The sequence below is a fragment of the Camelus bactrianus genome, chromosome 2, assembly GCF_048773025.1.
Source record: "Camelus bactrianus isolate YW-2024 breed Bactrian camel chromosome 2, ASM4877302v1, whole genome shotgun sequence".
NCBI classification, from domain to species: Eukaryota; Metazoa; Chordata; class Mammalia; order Artiodactyla; family Camelidae; genus Camelus; species Camelus bactrianus.
In genome coordinates, this window is record NC_133540.1 from 11,727,668 (window position 1) to 11,747,350 (window position 19,683).

At 41.8% G+C, this 19,683-nt stretch overlaps 1 protein-coding gene across 50 annotated transcripts in view; it reads left to right on the forward strand.

The window, feature by feature from the left end:
- Positions 1 to 19,683, forward strand: part of LOC141579475 (uncharacterized) — a 195,019-nt gene that overhangs the window by 52,300 nt on the left and 123,036 nt on the right. For 46 of the 50 annotated variants that reach the window (XR_012511066.1, XM_074375954.1, XM_074375953.1 and 43 more), the window contains 2 exons: positions 2,344 to 2,464; positions 3,185 to 5,822. The gene's annotated coding sequence lies outside the window, so the exon portion shown is untranslated. Of the gene's footprint in view, positions 1 to 2,343; positions 2,569 to 3,184; positions 5,823 to 19,683 lie in introns of all 50 variants that reach the window. The other 4 variants (XM_074375782.1, XM_074375910.1, XM_074375821.1 and 1 more) reach the window with 3 other exon arrangements.

The window sequence follows — 19,683 nt, forward strand, 5'->3', positions numbered from 1 at the left end:
CTGCCACCATGGTCGCTGCGCTCTTGCTTCACCCGCTCTACAATCTTGCACAGAATAGGACCTCAGTAACTCTCTCTCTCGAATGATTATATGCTTGTTGGATGATGCTTGAGAGTCCGTGTGATGATTTATTTTCCCCAGCCTTTCCCCACTTCTTTACTATGCCCTTTCTCTTCCTTTCCTCCAGCCTGGGTTTCAGTTTACCTGTGGCATTGATTTTTCTTGTCTGTAGACACTTCCTTTCACTGGTTCACGATAATTTTACATGTGGGCTGTGGAAACTTGCTAGATGTCAAGAAAGAGCCAATCCATTGCATGCTAGTATTTTTAGAGTGCATTATTGTTTTATCGATTGAAATTAAATCAGGGTGACCCCCTGAGCCCTCCCGTGAGCTGTTTTTGCCTTCCTACATGTGATAAAGCTCTGGTTGCTGAATGTGCTCTATCCCCAGACTTGGTTTTGGAGTTAAGTCACCATCAGTGGAGCCCTCTCTTTAAAAGATGAAGAAAACATTTGCTCCTTCTCCCTGGTTGGGGAATTGGATGAGATGAGGTACCAGATAAATAATGGAGCCCCACCTCATTCTAACACCCGCTCGTTCCTTTCCTTTCTCCACGGAAAAAGAGTACAATTCAACACTATAAAGATTGATTGTGAGCAAATGAGATAGACAGGACAACCGATCATTTATTAAATATCCTTTCATGCCAGAAACAAATGTATTATACACACAAAAAGCACACAAATCACGGTAGTACCGTGATTACAAACGTGGGTCTGAGTTCGAGTCCTGCTCTGGAGTGACCAATCCTGTGAGATGGAGAACTGGTAGGTCGGCTTAACCTCTCTCGGGCTTGTTTTCTGTCCTGCAGAGATGGGGCTCGCTAGGCGTCCCTCCCCCGTAGAGGTGCTGTAGTGTGCAAATAATGCGCGTGGGCAGCCCGGGCACAGCTGCTCTTTCCTCGTAAGTGCAGGAGAGCATAGCTTTTGTGGTGAAGGCTTTATAACAGCCCCGTGTAGACTCTCAGTGCTCCGAAGGGATGCCTTGTGGTTTGGAGATGGGATTCTCATTTCTGTAAATACCCAAGGATTGTGTAATTGGGCCCTGCTGATTTGAATCTATTCTTTAGAAAGTACATATTGTAGATAAATTTTTCAAGCATGCATGCTTTTTTCTTTTATTATTTATAGTTCAACCCTCTCCCTTGGTGGGACTTTTCATGGAATCCAGGAAACAGCCCTAAGCCACCTGCCTCTTCACACGTCTCCGTGGTGGTTTTCTTCCCTGACTAGAAGAGGGTTCTGCATAGGAAATTTTCTTTGTTCCCCTTTTCTTGGAGTCTCTCTGTCTGTCTGCCCACCTCTCACCTGTCCAACTGTCCATTTCTCTACCCACTCATTCTTCTGACTTGTTCCAAAAAGCATTTCAGGCAGCTTACAGAAGAACAGATACCAAATAAACAGGTGAGAAAGTGGGGCCAAGTTCAGACAGTGAGGCTAGGAGGCGAGCCTGTGTGAGGGTGGCAGGCATGAGAGACACGCGTCTGCCCTGTGACTTATAAGATCGACAGCAACAGTGTGCCTGAGTCTCCCAGCAGACACAGGGAAGCAGGGTGTGTGGGAGATGCCCACTGGCTGTGAAATAAATAAGTGGCTGAGGAGAAACCCAGCCTTTCCTGCTACTAAGGCTTAGGAGAATACTTTGAGTGTCTTCAACACCAGAGTATTTCATCTTTTCTTTTGTCAGAGTTCTACATATAGTTGGTTACATTCTGTACCTGGAAATTTCTACAAAATTTCTTCCCATGTGAGTCCCATGACTCGGGAATGGGGTGGTTCTGCTCATTGACTGGGGATGGTCAGAAACCGAAAATGACAGCTTCAAAGGAGCCTGGGATTTGTCAGTTATGTTTTGTCAGTACTGTAGAGTTCAAAAAATGCTTTCACAGTATCTCTCCATCTGAGGCGGCAGCGTGCTCTCTTACCAGCATCAGGAGCTCAGGGCCACGGGATGGTGGGGCCTGACTGCTTTGCCGTCAAGACAGCTGAGCTAGTCACTGCAGGTGTGGTTCTTTTACGTAAGGCCTTTCATGTTCTTTACTTGAATGTTTCAACAGGGAGTTAATTAACTGAGTCAATTAACATTTAATAAATATGATGCTTTGTTGTAAAGACAGTTATAGACAGAATATAAGCTCTGAAGCCTTTAAAAACGGTTTCATTACTGAAATTTCACTAGGGGAGATTCACAGTTTATCTTATTTATGCCTCTCTTTTAAAGTAACAAAGAAACAAGACAGAAAAGGCAGAGGATGGTTTCCGTTCTTCCTTTCTGCTTGCAGGTGCCCTCACCTCCAGTAGCATCCATCCAGACACCGGAACTGACACTGGCCGTGCTCAGAACTGCCTCAGCCCTGAAGACACAACTGACAAATAGAAGGGGACCACGCCCTGTTACAGCAGGTGCTCTCACTTTCTGGATCCTTATGTAACTGAGCGGTGTGAATCAGGATTGCCCATTTTACATTGTGTGGCGCTGCTGCGGTGTCTCCTAGTTATTTGTTTCTGTAAGTATTCATGTATAATTCCCCAATGCGTGGTACTACACGTCTAAAAATGCTTTTTTCAGATGAAAAATAATGTGCATTTAATATAATATATCTGAAAAAAGGGGCAAAAGATTCTATCCTGGTCCCGCTACTCAGAGATAATAATAAACAATTTAACATTTATTTTCTGTTCTTTTCGTCAGTGTGTAGCATCTCTGTCATAAAAACCAGTGAGCACTCTGTCCCTGTTTACTCTTCGGAGACCTCCATTTTCCATTCGGCTTATTACATGTTTTTCTACAATATTCTATCTCCCCTGGCATGATTTTTAAAGACCAGTGTAGCATTCTGTCTTATGGAGGCATGGTCCATTTTACTTCGGACTTAAATAAACTTTTAAATTCCAAGTATACTTAACTGAAATACTGAAAAGAGAACTGTGGTGGTACAGGAAGGCCCCTAACTCCCTTCCCATTATTTCCTGAGAGTAAAAGCTGTTGAAAATTTGGTATATATATTTCATGACCTTTATGCCTATGAGATACATATATATACACATATGAGAAATCAATGTATAGGTGTGTGTATATATGCTTTATTTAAAAATGAGACCATACTATATGTTTTTCTGCAGCTCGCTTTATTCACTCAGGGGTATATCATGGACATCCTCCCGCTCCAGACTCACCCGGCCCTTTCAGATAGATTGGAGGCGTCTCCTGATGTGTGGGTGTCGTCTCTTGTCCACGGACACATTTGGTGGGAGAGTGCTGTGGACAAGGCCCTGGACCACGGCGAAACGCCAGCTCCCTCAGCGCCCGCAGCTCGCCTTGATTTACCGCATCATTGTCTTGATGGTGGACAGTTAAGTTTTCTCCATTTTCCACTGTCAGAAAGAATGTTTGAGTTGCATCCTTCTTGTACAGAACTTCCTGTGATCTTGTATGTGTATTCCTTTAGTTAAGGCTTCTGGAAATTTAGTCCTTGGATGTGACATTTACATTCATCACAGACTCCTTTCAAGTGACTAGAAATTCCTTCTCCATTGGGGAATGAAAAAATGCACAATTACTTATGTAACCAATTCTCTATCGCTGGATATGATTTCACTTCAGTTTTTCTTCCCACCTTTGTATACAGTGCTGTGTAAATGCCCTGATGGGTACATCTTTTTGGACTGATTTTTTTTTTCCTAAAGGAAACGATTCCTAGAAGTGGAGTTGAGTCAGTGTGTATGTACGTTTTTCAGAGCTTTCAAATCCATTGATATGTCATCCTCTGAAAAAGTCGCTCATGATTTGTTCTCCCACAGATGGACACTAGCTAGAATATCTTAAAAATATTTGCCAATATGATAGGCAAAAGTGCTTTTTCATTGTTTTTCTTTGCATTTGATGACCAGTGAAGTTTTGAGCATTTTTCACTCATTAGCCATTTGACTTTTTTAAAATGAATGATTCCTTTTTTCCTTTGCCCACATTTAAGTGAGGGAGCTTCTTGTTGCTTTGTGACAGCTTTTTGTATGTTATGAAAATTAACTTAGTGAATTCATCAACATGTATCACAGAGCTTTTTCTTGTCATTTCTTTCCTTTCATTTTGTTCAGGAAGTTTTCTGATTTTTGTTGTGGCTCAAACTATTCTTAGGATAGTAAATGTCTTCCTTATGGGTATTATCTTTGACATTATTCTTAGAAATACTCCCTTATAATGGAATAAATCTCTTCTGTAGGTTTTTTTTAATCTCTAAGATGGAGATTATAATAGTACATGTTATAGTGAGGAGAAGTTGAGTTAATAAGAGCAAAGAGTTGTATTTGCTGTTACTAGTACTTTTTAATATTTACATCGCTATCTGCAATTTATCTTGTGGTCATTATGACAGGAGTAGAATTTATTCTACTATTTATTTTTCTATTTTAACCCAGGGCACAGGGTTAAAGCCAAAGGAAAAGACCTAACATGGGGTCAAAATTGTTCTTTTCTATTACAATTCCCTTTTCCACTTCATAGATAATTTTAGTAAGAAACATGAGCAATTTTGTAGTTTTGCTTCTTAATAACCGATAAGTGGGTCAACTATATTTTTGTGAGCAGGGATGCTGTGCGGGCATAGGGGTCACAGCTAACTCTTGTTGGGGGTGGCCGACCCTGGAACATGTCTGATGCCTGTGAGTGTTGGTGAGGGTCCCCCTAGCCAGCGGCTCTCTTCAGGAGCCAGCATATGGGCATTGATATCTGGAGACCTCATTTTCGGCTGCAGGAAATTTTTTAGATACTGCGATTGATAAATCACTCCAGCTGGGGATAATTAGGGAAAAAAGGAAAAGGAAAAGGGTTTGGAGTAGAGTAGAAGAGAAGGACATCAGATCACGGAGCCTGAGTGCTTGGCAGCGTGGCTTCGGTGGAGAGGGGAGCAGACGTGGGGAGGGGCCTGGCCCCGGAACCAGCTCCTGCACCTGTCCCCGTGCCCAAGCCACATAGCTTTTAATTGGGCCACCTTTCTGGGCTGGATGTCACCCTGGGCAGAACCTTGAGAATCGAAGGTAAGGGGTGGGCAGCACTCACCTAGGGGGTCACTGTGGATTTCGGTCAAGTCCACAGTGCCTTTCCTGGTCACGTGTCTTCACTTGTCCTTTATCTCAGGATCTGAGGAGGAGGAGAAAGGAACTCAGGTAGAGATCCAGGAAGATATCCGACTGTGTTAAGAGAGGACAGACACAGTGACACGGGGAGCGAGGACACTTGCAGCAAATTAAAATGACTTCACAACTATTGCTTCAGAGTTGCAGGTGTGAGAAAGCCTAAGCCTGTCTCAGAGTGCAGGGGACAAGTGGAAAGGAATGGCAAAATTTCCGCTGAAAATTGAAATTTTGTTAAATAGCCTGCTACTGTTGCTTGTATCACTTGAATGAATGCAGGCATATTTCTGTGGGCATTTATAGGTTCACTCAACCCCACCAGCCCCTCTTGCCCCCATCGGGGATGGGATTTCTCAAGCACAGTGCCCCTCCTGCTTGGGTGGGCCACGCTGCGTGTCCTCGCCTGGGGCCGGGCTGCTGCAGGGCACTGAGTCCCCGAGGCGCGGCCTGGGAGACACGTCAGGAATATCTCTGCTCTCGACTGAGGGCCTCCTTTTCCCCCTGCAGTGTAAGAATGCCAGTGACTGAGTTAGAAGCATGCTCCCAAGCTGTCCGTGTCCTTGCCATTAAGAAGCGGACCCTGGAAGCTTCCAAATTTCTCCAGAATGCGTTCTACGTTCACATTCGGCAGGTGAGTGTATGTCTTTACACAAATGGAGGAATTACTGCCGTTTTCCTGGAAATTACTCACCACTAGTCCATCTGATTTTTCTGTGCTAGGATTCAGTATGGCCTGCTAAAATATCTGGAGTCAGATCTTGAAACACTGATGAAGAGGATCATTTATTTTATTTCTATAAATGATTGCCTTTTACTTTCAAAATTCTGAATTTTTGGTTCTTTCAGGAATTTTTGGGGGGTTGGCGAAACAACTTTGCTCTTACCATCTTTGAGAACTGTTGCTTTGTGCCTCTCACCTGTCTTCTGTCACTTGTGAGGCGATTCCATTTGTGACCCTCTCCGGGTTGTTCATGTTATAAAACATATAGTCTGTTAAAGTACAGTCCCTTTTACTCCGAAGACATTCCACAAATACTACTAAAACCTGGGTGTGGTTTTAAGAAGACAGAATCATTAGAACATATACTTGCAGGTTGCTAGTGCAAAATCCCCAAATCAATAGTCTAGCTCAACATCTAAAATCTTTCTAATCTACCTTGGATTTGTATGGATAAGTGATGCAGTTTGGTAAGAACTCAAGACCAGGGTTAGAATACAGGCTGGTGTAGCTCAGCAGGTCCTCCTGATCCAGCAACGTGCCAGAGGGCGGGGTTGAGGGGGAGAGGGCTGGGCCTTGGGGAAAGGGGAGAGCCAAGAATGAGGGGTGTCCTGCCGTTCCTGAGCTCAAAGTTTCATGGCAAACACCTTCACCAGGTGAAAAACTTGGAGATTCTTCTAAGAACAGTAGGTTTGAAAAGAGTCATAAAAGCACGGGAGTGACAATATCCCTTTTGTGTCTAGTATTGGAGAGCGGCTGTGGGGCCACATGTGAGACTCGTGAGTCCAGGTGTGCAGTGTTGGTGGCTTCCACCTGAGCGGTGGGACAGTCAGTGGGACAGTCACTGGGAAAAAACGAACAGACTTTAGGCATGTTTAGATGGTAAATAGGAAAGGATGAAAGATGTCTGTGAAGGTAGGATGGAGTTAGGCCCAGGTTTCTGGGTGGATTAATGAGGTAAGTGATGGTCCTGCTGTGCTCTGAGGAGGGAAAGCTGCAGAGGGATCTCTGGGGGAAAACTGATGAGTTCAGCTGTGTGTAAAGTGAAAGGCTGTTCGATGTGTGGTCTGGGAGCTCAGGTGAGAGCCAGTAGCGAGTAGCGGGAGGGGAGAGAGACTGTCAAATCATTTTGTGAGCATACAAATAATTATGATTAATGATACCCTTACGTCTCTACATTCTGGATTTAAAACCCATTAACATTTTGCTATATTGACTGCAGAGGTTCCTAATTTTTTTTAACAGAAATAAAAAAAATAGAAACAAAATAGTGGAGTTAACATCATATAGTTGATGTGTGTCCTTGTATGTATTTTTGATACCTCATCTGTTTATAACCATAATCTATAAAAAGTTAACTAGTTTAGCATAAGAGTTAAACAGAGGGACGTGACACACAGTGTTGGGGCTTGAAGCTGATCTTCTCAGGCAAATTATGTCGCCTGTCTGTGCCTTAGTTCCATCTTCTGTGACTGCCCCCGGACCCCTCATCACAGCTGATTTCCTAGACTAGATGTTGGGAGGGAGGCTGCTGAAGGGAGTAAAAAGTGGCAACTGCTAGGGACACTGAAGAGAGACACAAAAAGTGATTAAAGCCGATAAACTCAGTACAAACTAATACTCTCAAAAGAGGAAGAATCCCGCAGTGTTTTGAGCCACTTAGCGTATGGGAAACAAAACCACGTGGACCCAAAGCTCTTGAGCATGTGAATATTGTGGGTGGGAGGGTGTCATCAGAAAAGGGTTGAGAAAAGGCCTTTTGGTTTCCCTTGACGTGTCCAGTAAGGATGGGGAGCAGAAGAGAAAACCCCCTGCTTCACAGTGGAAGCTGCTGTTTTGTGCAAAACTGACCAAAGTTTGGAGACCAGTCATCAGCGGTGCTGGCAAATGAAGAGACTTCGGGATTGGGTGGGGCACTTGCTGCGACTTCCAGGTGACCTGCTGGCTGGGGGCTGTATGGCGGGGAGTAGGTTTGCAGGGTGACCCGGGCATAAACCCTGGCTCTGAGGCTGCTGGTCTAACTAGCAAACCTTGGCACCCGCAGTCCTAATGGGGCAGCTCGGGATGTGGCCTGGGACACTTGCTGTGCTGAGGGCGAAAATAGGGCTTCCCTATGGGGGTGTCCCTGCGGAGAGTGGGAACGTCCTTCTGTAGGGGAGGAAGAGCCTCTGAGCAGGGTGCTGGATGCACAGGCAAGACCACCCTGAGCACGGAGGGTTTGGGGAGCCGGAAGTCACAGTGTCCCGAGCAGCCTTGTTCCTGAGAAACTAGAGGGAGAAGTGGCTGAAAAGCCAGGCTAGTGTCAGACCCTGTGGTGTTTTATGAGTGACAGTAAAGGACTGGTCCGGCAGGCACGAGAGAACCCTGTGGGAGTCCCAGCGGGGGCGTCACACCGGAGGGTGTAGCTGGGTTACAGACTTTGCCACTTATTAGCTGTGTGACTTTGAGCAAGATCACCCCACCTCTCTCTATATATCTTCATCTGTAAAATGACACAGTGACAAGCTCGTGTCATCAGAAGGCTTAGTTTGTCTCTGATTCTCTGTTTCCAGTCTTGTCAGTGCTTCCCTGCAATGTTCTGCATTGGCTGCTCTTACCCTCAGATGGGAGGGCGTAGAGGGACATTGTAGCACCTGACGGCAGGAAGGGGTTTCTCTAAAAACAGACATGTAGCAGCCTGCAGCTGCAGGCCTGCAGATAGTTTGATTGATGGTCCTAGAGAGGAGTTTGGAGGCCTTAGCATCGTTTTAAGACTTGTTTTCCGTGGGGGGCAGCATTTGCCTTTGCAGATTAATGTTGAAGATTTGGGCTTCTTGCAAAGCTGTCTTCAGAGACGGTTATATACGTAAAATATCGTATAAAATAAAACGCTTTTATTTAATGTGTGGGACTTTTCAGCTGTTGGGAACAGCTCTGTTGACCTGGTCTCCACGGAGGACACTAGGGGTCAGCAGAGCGTGTGGGAGCGCAGGCAGCCCGCCATGCTGCTGTGGGGTGTTCTCCCCAGCACGGCACTCTGCTGAGTTGACTCTTCTCTGAGTTTGGTTGCCAGATGAGCAGACAGCAAATTAATGAGTTCTGGTGGGATTGTATAATGACAGGAAGAAAGAGGGTCCCGTAGTTTTTCTGGACTAGAACATGCTTTTGGTTCCTGATCCAGTGTGTTCCATTACAGAATTGATGAGTTGTGTCTATTCTGGGACTTGTCGACTGAAAGAAATGTGTAGCCTGAAAGTTTAGAGTTATGCTTTATTTGGCGGGAGGACTCGAGGCGGGATGACAGCCTTCAATTCTGTTTGAGGGACTGCTCCCAAGAAGTAGGGGAGGAGCTAGGATTATATAGGAACTTTACAACAAAGACCTGGGAGTTGGAAGAATAAAATATTGCTTGTTATCTAAAGAAATCCAGGCATCTCAAGTTCAAGAATTTAGTGATTTTCTTTGTATGGGAAGAAGTAAATATTTTGGCTCATTGAATTCACTCCTTTTACAAGCACCTAGTTATCTAGGGCCAGTATTCTGTCCTTTCTTATTCTGAGTCCCCTCAGAGGGCACCATTCTGAGTGGCTGCCTAGGCTGAGCAGGGGAGGAAGAGCCTCTGAGCAGGGTGCTGGATGCACAGGCCTGTCCTCCCTGGGAGATGGTGGCAGCTGCTGATGACTTGGTTTCAGCATTCTTTGTTTACTGACATGGTTGCCGTATTTTCATTCACATTGTAGTATATTCATTCACAGTTTTCCCCCTTGGTCCTAAATTTGACCAATATTTTGAGAGACATTTCATGACCAATTTTGTCCCAGGGTGCTATGAAGGCTCATTCCTAGTTCAGGTTGAAGAAACTTCTGACCTGCCATTCAAGGTGTTAGGTGTTTTTATCAGGCCCTGTTGATACTAAAAGTTCTCTGGATGGCCAGTCTTACTAGTCTGTTATGATCCAGGAAATGTTTACCCTTCGTTGCTCATTCCCATACCTAGAATCACACTGTTATAATTATTTTATGCAGGGTTATAAATTTTATGTATTTCTTCAATATGATTTGCCATCATCAATCTTTTTGTAGGCCTAGCTACACTTTGGGAAATGTAAGAGAAAACAATCTTATAAAAATAGACAGGATATAAGTAATACATCTAGTAACGTTAATAAAGTCACGATTAAGAATTTAATAGTCAAGAAGTTATATTTTTGGGTTAAAATTTTTCTTGTGTTTCTGACTGAGTTTGAGTGATCTTACGAGAAAGTTCGTATTTATGGTCAGGCTTCGAACAGGTATTAATTGGCCAGGTGAGGTCTCCCACCTTGTAAGATCAACAGTGGCCTAAACAGAACTATAATTTCCTTTTTAGAATAACGTTTCTGAGGGCTATCTAGTTAGAGCCTTGGAGTAGGGAAACCCACCAAGGTAACACAGAAGTACTAGACATAGGTAATTTACCATAAACTTAACAATTGGAGTAGTTCATAATCAAAGGTAGGAGAAATTATCAAAGTAATTGGTATACAGGCCTGATCTGGTGTCTTGGGTCAGCTTTCTACCTCATATGTCGTCGTCTTCTCATCCTGGCCTGGTAGTTTTTCTCCATTTGGGCCTTGTTTTAAGGTGAGCAGTGCTCTATAGGCCAGTGCACTGCAGGGGCTCTTTCTGATTGGAAATGAATCTGAAAGTCAGTTTCCTTCAGCTTTGCTGTGTATGGTCTAGTTAAGAGTACCTGATAGAGTCCTTCCATTCATGTTGGAGACAGTTTTTTAAGTCATGCCTGTTCCAGTATGTATAATCCCCTGGCCGCAGGTCATGGGGCATTGGATCTTTACCCAAGGATATATTACTAAGCTTCAGAAAGAAACATACAGTGTCCTTTTAATAATTCAATTAAACTTTGCAGCAATGTAACATGACAGCAAGGAATGATCTGGGAAGTGTCTTACTAAATATAGACCTCAATTAACAAAACGAGAATTTAATATCCACTAAAATATAAACTTTTTCTCTCTAAAGTTCCCTCATTTTTATCAAATATAGTCAAATCAAGGTGAATTTGTTTACAAGTTAAGTCTGATTATTTGATCATATAGGCTGTTTTAAATTGACTGTGTTGGAACTTTTAATAAGGACTTTTAAGCTAGAATGTTAATAAGGTTTGCTAAGGCCAGCAAAGCCCCGTCAAGGGCTTGTCATAGATTTCTGCCTAACAGATTTAGGTAAATTCTTTTCTTTTTGAAGTCCTTAAAATACCTTGAGGTTCCTATACCTGTTAGGAGACGATCTTCCTAATTTATCTCATAGAGCCACTGGGGACCTTAAAGATTTTAGTCTCTTGAGGGATCAGATAGGGAGAAAAGATAACTGTTCTAAGTCTGCTTACATAGGTATAATTTATCAAATTGACGTGAATCATAACTAGTTTAAGGAGAAGAGTTTCTTTATGTCTGGTAAACAGGTTAAAAGCCAGTAGTATTTCAGACAAAATCAAAAATTGTAACCATATTCATCAGTTTATTCGGTCCCACGTAACTAATTCTTTTAATCAGAGTTTTCATTAGACCTTTAAAATTTCTTACCCAGTTTATTTCAGTGCTATAGTTTGAAATTTATTAGAAATCAGTAAATCTCTTGAAGAGAGAGTATCTTGCAAAATCATCAGAAGAAAACAATTACCTGCCTATAAATGACAACAGAATTAACAGCATGGTTAAACAATATTACACTGTAATCTATAAAGAAACCTGGTCACAATAACCAGAATTATGACTGGTAACATTTCAGATATACCAGAATGTTAGGGAGTCCATATAATTTCTAGAATATCTATATTAATAATATTTTCTCATACAATACAACCTAGGAAGATTTATTATTCATTTGACAATACTTCCCATGTTAGTTAACATGCCAAATGAAACTTACTGCTTTAAAATCTCTCTTTGAGATGTTTCAGGGACCCTTTGTAGCATCCCATACTTAACTGAAGACTAAAAGAATTTTAATGAGAAATTGATATTTGGGGAGCTTGTTAAAAGTTTTCAAAACACTTGATCAGATAAATGTATAGATCACTGTAAAGTAGTATTTACTCATTAACAAAAAATATTTCAAAGGTAAAGACACAACAGATCACTTAATTTGCATAAGAAGTTTACAATTTGTTACTGAAGGTGGATTAATATTTTAAGAAAATTTTGTCCCCTTAACAGAGAGAAAACCAAATGTAGTCTTGTACCAGCTTACTTCTAAGATTCATTTACTTTGCCCAAATTGATTCTAAACTTAGCCAATTCTGACCACGTACAAAACTCTTTCCTCAGGGTTCCTCTTCCACAAGCCTTCCCCAGCTTTCTATACTCGTATTAGTGTGTCCCTTATTTTTTCTTCCATTCAGAAGTAACCAGATTCAGGACAAAGTCACTATTTTTCATTAACAAAATATAATTCCATTCCTTATATCTTCCCTTACACATTTATCTTACCTTCCTAGGTTACTGAGATCTTTCCCTTAATAATAGAGACTATTTCAGAGTGGCACCAAGCATTTATTAATATTTCTAAACACCTTTAGTTTCTCTGTAAGAGGAAGTCATATGTTAAGTAATTCATATTTCAATCTTATTTTATCTGAAAATGGTATAGCTATTAAATAAAATCCTATCATTTAACTTAATTTAGCACAACTCTAGAATTTAGATACCAAACATTTAGAGATTATCTTAAGCATACATTTTAAATATATATTTTAAAAAATTTACCCAAAACTCTCATCTCATTTGCATTGAATTTACTTCAAATTTTATCACACCACAATACTATTATTTTTTTTGACAAATCTGTAACATATATAACAGGATCTTATTTGACTTTCATTAAACCTAGGTACAGTAAAGGTATTATACTTAATATTGATGACTTTAAAGATGTCTATATTAATTAGAACATACTTAAACTAAACAATACCAAGTGTTATCTTAATATTGAATATTTTCCAGTTCACGTGAAACTGAAGGTCAACTTAGTCAGTATTTATTTTAAAAATACTTAATTTGTAAGCTATTACTTTTTACGTCAATTAAGCAGAGCTCTTTGACTTTGTTTTTTTTTTTTTTTTTAGCTGTAGAAATATCTCACATCTATAATGTGTACTCAGGCTTATAAACAGACCAAAGTTAGAGATCTCATAGCTTCACTTTAAAACTTACTTATAAGATAGGTATAATAATAGTTGGAGTAAGCTTAATTTGCTTGCTCAAATCACTAAGGCTTACTATTTATGAAAAAGACATTTAAGATTTCTTGACAAAGTCTGACGGACCCATCAGAGTTCTGAGCTCTAAAATGCCAAAAATTTCTTTGGCCTTAAGTTTTCTCTCATTGAGCTAATTAGGCTCAGTCCTAGGTCACTGTTTGCTGTATATACATTTCTGATCTGCAAGAAAGTGACAGACACTTCCAGTTCCCCAGAGAACTGCTCTGTCACGCAGGCCCAATTGTATCTCCTTATTTGGCTTTTTTTGTATCAGTGAGAAGAGCTGTAAACAAAGAATTCCATGTTTTAAAACTTTAAGGTTCAATTTATCTTGTCTTCCAAAGCTTGCATAAGGCATTTAGTAAGGTCTCTTTTCCTTGAGTTATAAGTGAAACCCAGGGTAAACCTCTTATTATATTTTTCTATTAGCCACTGAATATTAGTTTTTAGTTTTACATTATATTTGACGGCTCATGTAACTCTATTGGTTTCTTTTATTTTGTTCAATTAATATTTTCTGAGGGACAGAAATGTGCCCAGCCTTGTAATACAAAGAAGAGGAAGCGTTTTTCCATTGAAACTTATCTATCCCACAACATAATTAAGCAAAAAGTTTATATAAAGCCCATTTAAACATACCAATTTTACAAACTTTTATCTCAATTTTATTAACTCTTATACCTTTAATTTTAATATTTATTAGGTTTAATCAATAATTTTTATTTCTAGAAGGAATGCCAGAAGCCTTTTTCTTCTTTTCTTTCTTTTTTTTTTTTTTTTCACTGTATCTAATTTTATAGAAAAGTCTCTGGGATCCCCAAGTTTGAGCCAAAGAACTTAGGCCCTTCTCAACTTTTAATTTGATTAATTGGTCTGTTGCCCCAGTCATTGATCAAATATCACAGTCTACATATATTATATGTATCTATCTCTGTAAATACATACATTTTAAACTGGGGCAAATAAAACGGACTTCTTTGAACTTTAATTTTGGGGGGCAGTAGGTGATCTCTTTGGCCATTTTTTTTTAACTTTACGTAGTGTAGTATCAAAATCTTGTCTCTAAATCCAAAAGTGTCCATTTTATTTATCTCATTCAAAATAACCATCAAAAAATTTACCCATTTTGGATAATCCCCTTATCATTTTTTTTTTCTGTTAAGAAAAAAATCTTTCGACATTTTTACATTCTTTTTTCCAGTTACTCAACCTAATTAACATTAATTATTCTTAGATTTTATTAACATCTCTAAAACCATTAATGGGAAGGGAAAAACATAAATGTAGCTTTTTAAACCAGTTTTTTAAAAATAAGTTCTTAGATTAACCATTAGATATATTTTCTACCTTTAAACTTGATTTTAATAGGTACCAATAAAACGGCTGTTTATAATGAGAGCTCTTTCAACTCTCACCAATTTAAAAGATTTTCCAAATTAAGGGATCCATCATATGGCCATCAATTTATATATATATATATAATGATTTTAAACGAATAAGATGAAGAGGCTTTTCCAAATGAGAGTAGGGGTGCTGCCTAAATAAAATTCAAAAGTTTACTCTCCAAAAGGTAAAGCAATTCATGGTCCAGACTGATGCAACAAAGGTTAAGATGGCAAAATGCCTGAAAATTGGTACAAAGGATTGTTGAGAATCCCAATTTATTTGTGTGGCCACCATATGTACAAAATACTTGTAGCTTTTGCATGGCAGAGTCCAAATTTTCCATTAAAAACCAAAAGGAAACACATATATACATATATACACACACATAAAACACCGAGCGAAAGATAAAACGTTTATATTTCAAGGACACATGAAGAGAAATCCAAGTTCCCCCTAAAAGGGTTTTGGTTTTTATAAGTCCAGAATTCCAAAAAATGTTTTTACGAGGCCTGGTTAGTTACTTTAAGAGTGAGAATTTTTTTTAATTCCCAATTAAATTTGTAAGTTTTGTATGTATATAAACCTGGCTGGGGAATTAGTTGGAGGCTGGCAATCTGTCATTTATTTTTCTTTTTTTCCTTTTCTTTCTTCCTTTCTTACTTTCTTTTTTTTCTTTATTTTTTTTTTTTGAAAGTTCTATTCCCCATTCTAAGGTAGGGTTGTCAGAATAAAATTGCTAGTAGGTTTTCCCGCAGGGACAACTCTATGGCATGAAGTCTTTGCCTATACCACTCCTGCAAGTTTCTCAGTCATCCAAGAAAACTGTTACCAGCCAGGAAGAGGGTCCCATTTTTGGAGTTGAAAGGTTCCTCATAAGAGTTTTACTTTTATACCGAAAAATTCAATGGAGGTAACCAAATTGAGGAAAACATTAGACCAGCCTCTTACCTAACCACTCAGTCCTGACCCCAGTGTCTTTCAACATGGACCCACCCTGGATGTCTCCACTGAGTATTTTCCTGGTATCTTTCAACCAGCCCCACCTTGGACGTCTCCTAAAGATGGGTGTTTCCCATTATCTTTCAACCAGAACCCACCCAGTATGTCTCCACTGGGTGGGTTATTCCCCCCCAGTATCTTTCAACTGGAGGGCCAGGTACCTGGATACACCGCCAAATAAAACTCAGGATTATCACCCAATATGGGAGATCTGAGAACCAAGATAGACTCACCCAAATTCATCTGGACTCCCCGAGGAGGTGGATGGGCACAAAGGGCCACTGCTGGTACCAAGGCTCCGGATACTCGGAGAGTTCAGGTGGAGAAAGTCTGCTCTGGGTCCCTTCATGGTGTCCAAAAGTGTTGACTGAAATACATGTGCAGCCTAAAAGTTAAGAGTTATGTTTATTTGGCGGGAGGACTCGAGCCGGGATGACAGCCTCTCAGATCGCTCTGAGGGACTGCTCCCAAGAGGTTGGGGAGGAGCTAGGATATATAGGAGCTTTACAACAAAGACCAGGTAGTAGGAACAATAAAACATTGTTATCTAAAGAAAGCCAGGTATGTCAAGTTAAAGAGTTTAGTGATTTTCTATGTATCATTTGGGCTCACTGGATTCATTCTTTAGACAAGCACCTAGCTATCTAGGGCAAGTATCCTGTCTTGTCTTATTCTCATTCTGTTCAGAGGGCACTGTTGTGAGTGGCTGTAGAGGCTGGTCTTCAGGCCTGTCCTCGCTGGGGGATGGCGGCAGCCGCTGATGACTTGGTTTCAGCATTATTTGTTTCCTGACATGGTTGCAGTATTTTCATTCACATTGTAGTATTTTCATTCACAGACTGATTGTGGATAATCTGGATACGTGGAAAGGAACCGAGATAGAATTACTGCAGGTACCTTCTACTTTAATATTCCGTGTGCAAACATAAACACGGATGAAGCATACATTTGAATCTGGTGGTGTAGGGAAGGGTTTCTGCACATTACAGGAGAAGGCAAGGCAGAATTCCTCTACTTTGTTGGCAGGGATGTGGGTCCACCTGTCTTTTCTGTAGCAGTTTCTGAGAGCAGTTTATGGTAATTAACAAATATTGACAAACGGTGGCACACATTGAATTAATAGCTGGCCTGTGCAAACTTGTGTATTGGACAGGTGGATTGGAGAGAGATGTAGCCCAGGCCTGGGCTCAGATACAGTTTTAAATCGCCATTTCCTCACCAAAGGGCCTTGGACTAGAGTGTAACCTCCCTTAATCTGTTGGTGGATCTGTGAAATGTGCATTATAATATTCGTTTCTTCCTGGGTTTGTTGTAAGTTGTAAACAGTATTATAAAACTCATGAAACACTTAACAAACAGGCACTTAGCAGTGTTCACTGTGTTTGTCCGCCCCGCTTAGCGTGTGTCACAACCATAAAGGTAGCATGTGCCTGTTGAGGATGCACTGGTAGCCCCTTGAATAGGTTGTGAATTTGGTGATTTCCTCTAATCCTTGAAACTGTATATGCCATGGGCAGTTATTTTCATGGACAGATGAGGAATCTCAGGGTAAAGAAGACTGTGTAATTTGCCCAAAGTCAGACCATAATTTTGGGTGCTGGGGCCTCGGTTCAGCATGGGCCCCTGGGCCTTCTGCCCTCTCCGTTCAGCCCCAGAGTCAGACGTGGGGTCGCCTGTCTCCCAGCCCAGAATATCCAGTAGGCAGCAACACAAACCTGGACCTGTGCTGCTTAAGCAAAAATTCAGAGTGGAGGCAGGTACTAAGGGGATAAATGTAAAAACAGACGACTGCAAAGTGTGATCAGCTCTGAGAAGGAAAGGAACACGCCTCGCCACGCAGAGCTGGAAGCTTTCCCTTCGGGGCTGCTCTGGGGGCGTTCATCTCAGCTAAACAAACTCTGGTCCTGCACCAACGCAGGAAGGCAGGGCACGTGTGACCAGGTTGACTTGGCCTCGTTGATCATACTCATTCCCCATTCAGCGGCAGCTCTTACGGGCACTTACCTAGTAAACAGATTTTGGCCATAATCATCACGCACTTTGCTTGGTAGTTTTATTGGCCTCACATTTGAGATGAGGTAATTGAAGCTGGGGAGTTTGTTGCATGCCCGTGATTACCTTGGAAATAACCCCACTGGTCTTTCAACATAGTCTGGTGTGGCTGTTATATCCCAGCCCTGTGAATGGCATCGTGTAGCTTCTACCAAGTGGCACAAATGACTGACATTGATTTTTCTTAATTCGTAGGAAATGGTATGTGACAATAAGAGAAAAAGGTAGTCAGAAATTGTTTGGAAAACTAGAACAAAATCCAATTCTTCCCCAGCTGGGGAAGCGTACCCAGTGTCACTCACCCCACTCACTGCCTGGCATCTCCTCCCTGCCGACTCCGTGTTCAGAAGCCACTCTGAGCCTTTGAAGAACATTTTGCCTCATGACACTGTTGACTAGGACCTGCGGCCTCTCTGTCCCTGGTTAACTCTCTCTTCAAAGCCATTTAAATTTTATGCAGGCTCCTCAGCTCAGATGTAAGAATAGCCTCTTTAAACTTCTTGATGCAGCTCCTTAGTGAAGATCTTTGGAAGGAAAACTAGCCAAAACCTGGGAGGTATGCACACAGTGACTGCAAACTCAGCACTTAGTGAAGTTCAGAATCAGAGGGGTGGGAGACTCAGGAAAGGCTTTTTAAGGTTGAAAGGGGAAAGTGAAAGGACGCAGGCTGTGTGAGACTGAAGCATCTCGGTCCCAGCTAGCAAGGCAGCTGCGTTCAGGATGGTATGTGAGGAGTACAGAGTTCTCACAAAGAAAGAAGTGGTGGGATGGGAGGGAGGACAGATAGATTCTTTACTAGGGAAGGAAAAAGTACGCTGAAAACTTCCTGGTTGAATAAGAGGACTGTGACATGATGTGCTTGTATTTTGGAGAGAAGGGTTTTGTGGGGACAGGCCTAGGAGAACGCTGTCTGGCTAGGGGGTCAGCACAACAGGGAACCACAGAGAACAGGGCCGACCTCAGGGCCCCTGCTAGGGGAGAGCCTGCCGCCATTTTGAGCCCTCGGGGCTGCTTCTGTCCCTTAGCTGGGGCTTCAGAACTCCCTTCATATCCCAGTCCTGTTGATACAAGAAACAGATGTGGGGCATGAGAAGGGCTGTGTCCCAGGCTTTGGTTGAGCCCCTGGAATGTGCCCCACCAGACATGGGTCCTTGGCTTCCTGCAGGAAAGATTTCAAGAGCAAGCCACTGTTCAGTAATGGTAGATTTATTCACAGAGACACATTGAAAGGCAAGAGAAAGGCCACGAGTTGTGGGGTTCGGGTGCTCAGATTAAAAGTAGGTACACACTCCACAGACAGAGTGTGGGCCTTCTCGGAAGAGGGAGAGAGAGTGGTGACCGCGAGGTGGCGCTGTGTTGCTCGTTTTCTTGGGCTTGGTTGTTTCATATGCTAATATGTAGACTGAGCAGCCTAAGGGCAAGGGGCTGGGATTCCCAGGGAGTTGGCCATTTCCCACCCTGTGACCTTTTGTGGCTAGCCTTGGGATGGCCATGGTGCCTTGGGGCATGTAAATTCACCATGTTACTATTACAATGGGTGTATAATGAAGCTCAAGCTCTGCTAGAAGTTATATCTCTTCATCTTGAGCCTCAAGGCCTATTGGGGATTGAATCCTTCACCATTTTGATGTTAATTGTTGTGGCCTTCCTTGAATGGCTGTGCTCTGCCCCCTTCCATCCTGTCTCACTGTGATGACACAGAGAGAGCAAAGGCCGGGCCCTACCCGTGCTCCTGTATTTAACAGGGGGAGGGGTGGTGTGGGCTGAGGATGACTCTGAGTGGTGAGAAGGATGTTTCAGATTTTCCCACGTGGGAGATGGGGACCTGCCAGCAGCCACTGCAGATTGATCTCACGGGCATTATCGCTTGTGTCACTCATCGTTTCTATTTTTCTTTTATTTTTTTCAAGTATTTAATCTAAATTTAATATCAGGTTTTTTAGTAAAGAAATTTCTCTTTTTCTTTTCCTTGGGGCTCTTTAGGGGGTAGATAATTAGGTGTTTTTATCTGTTCGTGGAGGCCCTGGCACTTGAACCCAGGAAACCATGCACGCTAAGCACACGCTCTACCACTGAGCTCTACCACCCATCACATCATCTT